Raw genomic sequence first — 6,000 nt, forward strand, 5'->3', positions numbered from 1 at the left:
ATCGAAAATGTAAAATAGAATCTAAAAATACAAAAATAGATTGTTAAGTAATTATATTTCATTGGTAGGTTAGTAATTAATCCTCACAGTTTTGGAAAACTGGTAAAACAACCATTAATATTAAGGTGTGAATGAATAATATATTTTTAGGTGACAAATGAAACATGAATTCCCAAACTTCAGTGAGTTCATGTTTCTATACATAACTGAAAATGAGAAAAAAGTAATCTTCACAGCTACCTATGTAAAGAAATATCACTATATAATCACATGTTCATTTCTTGGTGAAAAAAAAATCTTTAAATGCTTATTCTTATGGATGCTTTTAGTTAACTTCAACCTTAAAAATAAGAACTCGTAAGAGCTGGAAGTGACCTAGAACTGAGAGACAGATGAGCAACAAATTCCAAGCACCATATTTATCTTGTGGAGAAACACTACCCTCATATTTTTAAGGCTCCCAAGCTCTTAGCCCTCTCAGATCTACCTAATCAAGAGTCCGTTAAGTCATCTTGACTGCCATGAAGATGAAACTGACAGCACAGTTACTTGAGTCAGTTTAAAGAGGCTCAGGGTGGTTGAAGGGAAGGATTAGGAGGCCTGGGGTGCTGAAAGGTCATCCCAGTTCTAGCTCCCGAAGACCCCAGTAGCACACAGCTGTCAGGAGCACGAAGCTACACTTAGAAACAACCTTTGGAGGAAAGCAGGGATTTTGCAGTCCATCAACCATTCATCAAGCACAATTTGCCTTTCCACATCTTATTGTACCGTTAATAGAACTGAAGCATTAGAGAGTTTGTGAGTTGATCACATAGCAAAGACTTTCCTGAGATTTTGGTTGTTGTCTGGTGGTCTTAGTAGAAATTACTTGGCATTTAAATGTGGTTTTGGTGAAACATAGATTCCCTTTGTGAATCTTTACAGAGACTTTTCATCTAACAGGTATATCCTCTTAAGGGAACGTGAAATAAGGCCCTTTGCCTCTATTTTCATAAGAAGAAGAAAGTTTTGAAGTCCATGATAGCATATTGGGCATAAATAACTGTCTTATGGAAGGTATTATGAGTTGTATAAACTCTCCAGGAATTGCCTGGAATGTTAACACTAAGTGATATTATTATAGGTACACAATTGTTGTTGTAAATGGCACCCTTCCAAGATGAGAATCATTCACTTTTCAGGTACATAATTATTTGGCAGTTTTATTCCATCCTTCCTGTTGTGGTGGAAGGTATTATATCACCAGCACTAACGATAACAATAATAACAATGATGAAAATTTATGCCTTTATGTTTATCCTGTTCCTTTTGATGTGAGTTAGGTTGGCGGGGGAGAGAGGAAGGAGGTTCGTAATCATGTTCCAGGATCTATACCAAGCACTGAACAGACATTATTTTAGTTACACAATCCTGCAACACAGTCGTTATTATTCCTGTTTTATAGATGATATAACAAAGGCTCAGAGAGTTTAGATGACTTGTCAGGTAATAGTGGCCATAAAATGTAACCTGCCAAGCTCTTGCTCTTAACCACTTCTCCATATTGCTCCCTACTAGTTTCCAACACAGAAGGAACTGGCCAAGAAATGCCCCTATTTCTCTATTTTCCCACTTTCATGTTTAGCACATCAATCATAATTTACAACTCAGTGAGAGTCAAAGTTGTATCTTAAGCTGAGAAACCAACTGAAGAAAAATCCAAATAAATGAGGATCAGAAAACTTTAAAAACAAAGTGTTCTTATATAGCTTTGGTTCTAATTTCCTTCCTTTATAGGCAAGGAAAATGCTCTTCAGTGATCCTTAGTGTCTTTTCTGAGGCAACAAAACTCATTAGTAGCAGAACTTGAACCAGATCCCAAGACTTTCAGCTCAGGGTTCAACCTTTTTATCTTCAGTACTCAAATCATAGCATTTTTCTCAACTTTACAAATGCAATCACCACTACATTCTTTTAAAGAGTAAGTTATTCAAACTTGTTTGATATACCATTTAATCAAAAGAGGTTTAATTTCCGAAATTTTTGAAAGAGTGCATTTTGTGAAGTGAAGAACTCTGTGTGTATCTGCTTTTCACATGGTGACCACATGTATAGATGAATAACTAAGAGATTGTTGCAAGTATACCAAGAAAAATAAAAGTTAACATTTGGGGACAAAATTAAGCATTCATTCATAAATGTAAACCAGTTCAATCAAGACCAGCTCTGGTGCTTGCACAGAGCAAAGTTACTCACATTTAGTCACCTGTAGAGAAGCATGGTGTGTACAATACAATCAAGTTAATTAACAGCCATTTCTGGGAACACTGTCCAAAAAAAATAGTTTTCTTTATATCCTATGGTAGGAATTACTCTGAAATAGACAAGACCCAGGACTCTCCTCTTAGGCAATCACTCTTTTGAAATGTTTTCAGGGGGACAATTATTGCTACTCAATGTAAAATGTTAAGAAAGATATCAATATTTTTTAACATATCATTAGAAATTACAGTTTGGAGGCCTCAAGTTCTATTTTTGAAGCCCTTTTAGCCAGTACTGACTGGAAGCCCTGTTGAAATCAGAGGTCTTCATTTAATATACGGTACACTCTAGTTGGAGTGAATGTGATGAAATGTTTCCATGCAAATTCCTACAAGCACTTATGCCTTTATCTTTGTCCTCATAAGCCACATTACACTACCTGTTGTGTATTTTAAAGCCATGTATGATTTTTAAAACTTATCTTTCAATTTATACCTATAGATTTCTGTCAATAATTTCTTATTCTAATTATGTGGTGGCGAACTGAATGAAACATTTATGGTTATGATGTAGAATATTCTAAATACAACTACAGAAAATATGGATCATAGATAAAGTAAATTATTGTTTTATGGCTCCAGTAGTTCTTCCTGGTAATTAATAAAAATAATCAGTTATTAAATACATACAGAAAAAATAATCTATCAAGCTCATAGAACAATTAATCAAGAAGATATAATAATCTTTAAATCAATAAATTAAAAGGTAAACATTTAATATAAAATGAATATATTAAAGGATAAAGAAGTAGCATATTATGGAACATATAGAGATTATTTTATTTTTCGAAGGTTCAACCTCTTTTAAATGGTTAGTATTGGTGTTCTTTTCTCTATGAAAACAGATTTTAGAGAAAAATGATAGTGTGCTTCACAAAGCCAAGCACCTCTATATTGTTATCACTCCCTATATGCATGGCCTCTCTAAAGCTGTTAAATAAAAGACTAAAGCACAAGAATGATAGTTCCAATTTCACTATACATTAATGTTTTAAAAATACTGGACACACTGGGCATTTAAATAGATGACATACAGACAGGAAACTCATTAGACTAGTTTTAAGTATAATAAAAAATATTTTTTCTGAATACAATAAATCATAAGCATCTACAAAAACACAAGACCATTGATGCCTAGTATGCACCATAAATCACCATTTCCAGACAGACTCTGTTTTCTTTGAAAGATAAAGAAATAGTAAGCAGTTTACACATCAAATGATGCCTTTGGTTCCTGTAATTTACATTTAAACAATACTGGGTTAAAAATAGCAGCATGAAGATGATTTTAAAGTAAGAAAAATGACCTGGTAGCTAGATTCTATGGTGCAGATAATGAAATGTTTTGTCAGCTTACCTGATAAAACAGAGCCTTATGAATTACAGCATAACAAAGCCCAGCATCCAAGATGGTTAGGGTATAACGTGTCTTCCTCTGCAGCTGTTCAGCTTTTTTTTTTTTTTTGTGACCACAGAGGTTTACAAATTAATTACAATCTTTTTTTCTTTCTTTCTCTGTGGACAAGAAAACAAAGAGACCTTTCCAGAATCCTCTCTGCTTATGCCTCCGCTTCCTGTTCTGAGATTCACTCTATGGTACCCAACATATATCAGAAAACAGCTTTGAGAAAAAAAAAAAAGAAAGAAAGAAAGAAAAAAAGGCGGATAGCACTCAAAGTGGTACCGCCATCTACTGGCGGACACACATAAAATTGAACCAAAGAAAGTACATTCCCATTATCCTCTATCATGGGGAGGAAAGGAAACCTGTATGAAGCATGGTAGTCGTGAAAGTGCCCCAAGATGACAGCAGAGAGTTGATGTGAGCTAAAATTTCCCAACACACTAAAAAAATGTAACTTATCTACTACATATAAATATGTATGGGATCCTTTTACATATTCAGTTATTTGCATTTTACTAATATTTTTTCTAAATTTTATCATTTTGTTGTTTCACGTGATTGTTTCACACATAAACTACTAAAATTAAAAGATATAAAAATTGCTATTGGAAAATTAGGTTTTAAGTTTACATTACCCTTTATGTATGGAGTTTTGTAAAAGCTCCCTTGTGGCCTGCTCTGGTCTTTTGAAAACCTTTTCTCTTCCTGGGATGAATTATTTCCAAGGTGAGTAATTTGACTCCTTAGAGAACAGTGTAACACATACTCACTGATAGTATTTTTGTGTTGCTTTCTGGTAAAATATTTGCAAGAAATATCTAAATGTAGAAAAATATTCTATACATCAGTGAACCTAGCGAGTGTAGACCTTTGGATTATTTTGGTGCACGTGTATGACACCAGGAACAGTGGAAATTCATCTCAAATGAGGTCATGCAAATCAGTTATTTATATTATGTCTATAAAATACTTTTATAAGGCCAGGCATGGTGGCTCACACCTGTAATCATAGCACTTTGGGAAGCCAAGGCGGGCAGATCACCTGAGGTCAGGAGTTAGAGACAAGCCTAGCCAACATGGTGAAACACCGTCTCTACTAAATATATAAAAATTAGCCAGGCATGGTGGCACGTGCCTGTAATCTCAGCTACTTGGGAGGCTGAGGCGTGAGAATCGCTTGAACCTGGGAGGCGGAGGTTGCAGTAAGCCAAGATCCTGCCACTGCCCTCCAGCCTGGGTAACAGAGAGACTCTGTCTCAAAAATAAATAAATGAAATAAAATACTTAAGAAAATGTGTTACTTATTAGGATACTAAAGCACACAATACATAAACAAAATAAAAATAATTCAGTTATTAAGATATTTCTCAATCCAGATGTGTGTTATTGTTTCATCTGACGTTTCATATTTACTTTAGAGCAAACGACTACAATTTTATTACAGTTTATCATCAGTTAAATAAATACTTTCATATTGACAAACCAACCGTATGGATGGACAAAAATGATGTCAAGTATTATATCAGACTTGAAAAGACACAGAGAGAAACACACAGTGCCTGCCATAAAGGAGCTCATATAAAGAAGAAAAACAAATACAGCTGATACCACATTTCTCGGCTACGTGTTCAAGAAATGTTAATTACATACTTCGTTTTCATTTGTGGCCCCCATTTTGTCTAATGGCAGAAAAATAAATCTAGTCAATTTTCTAGGTAAACTAAATTACTTGAGGCTTTTCCCAATTATTTTGGGTTTGCATTCAGCCAATACATGATTTTCCTCTTCTATCTCTCCTTCTCATGGAGACCGATCTAAGTTCAGGAGCGTGTACATATACAGAGAAAGCAGAGTATGACCCTGGTCCCCCTTTCTCCATGTGGGCATCCACTGAGGCGAGGAGTCCTGCATGATCCATGACCATCATTATCCCTCATATCTACTAACGTACCCACAGACCCATTGGGCCCCGGGAATACCATCCATCCAGTTTGCATGGCAGCATTCCCTCTTTGTCACTTCTTCCTCTAAGGAAACTTTTGTTCTGGTCCTTGAGGAGGATATAAGAAAAAGCAGCATGTTCCCAGGTTCACTCTTGGTTGTAATTGGCTGACTTAAGCCTTCCTCCCTGCCCCAGGCCCCTCACACAGCCATCTCTGTTCTGCTGTTTGCAAACCATGGGATGTAACGCACTCTGCAGACTTCAGGCAAGCGGGGCACAATCTCTGCCACACTAGAATAGTGTCAGTAGATGGAAACTTCTCATCTTTTCACCTTTCTAGTTAATCCTAGATT

At 35.6% G+C, this 6,000-nt stretch overlaps 1 protein-coding gene across 1 annotated transcript in view; it reads right to left on the reverse strand.

Moving 5' to 3' along the window:
• SCN3A (sodium voltage-gated channel alpha subunit 3) overlaps positions 1-3,881 on the reverse strand; it is a 116,014-nt gene extending 112,133 nt beyond the window's left edge. The window contains exon 1 of the mRNA XM_015110270.3: positions 3,658-3,881. The gene's annotated coding sequence lies outside the window, so the exon portion shown is untranslated. The remainder of the gene's footprint in view (positions 1-3,657) is intronic.
• Between the last annotated feature and the right edge of the window lie 2,119 nt (positions 3,882-6,000).

The sequence above is a fragment of the Macaca mulatta genome, chromosome 12 (genome assembly GCF_049350105.2).
Source record: "Macaca mulatta isolate MMU2019108-1 chromosome 12, T2T-MMU8v2.0, whole genome shotgun sequence".
Taxonomy (NCBI): Eukaryota; Metazoa; Chordata; class Mammalia; order Primates; family Cercopithecidae; genus Macaca; species Macaca mulatta.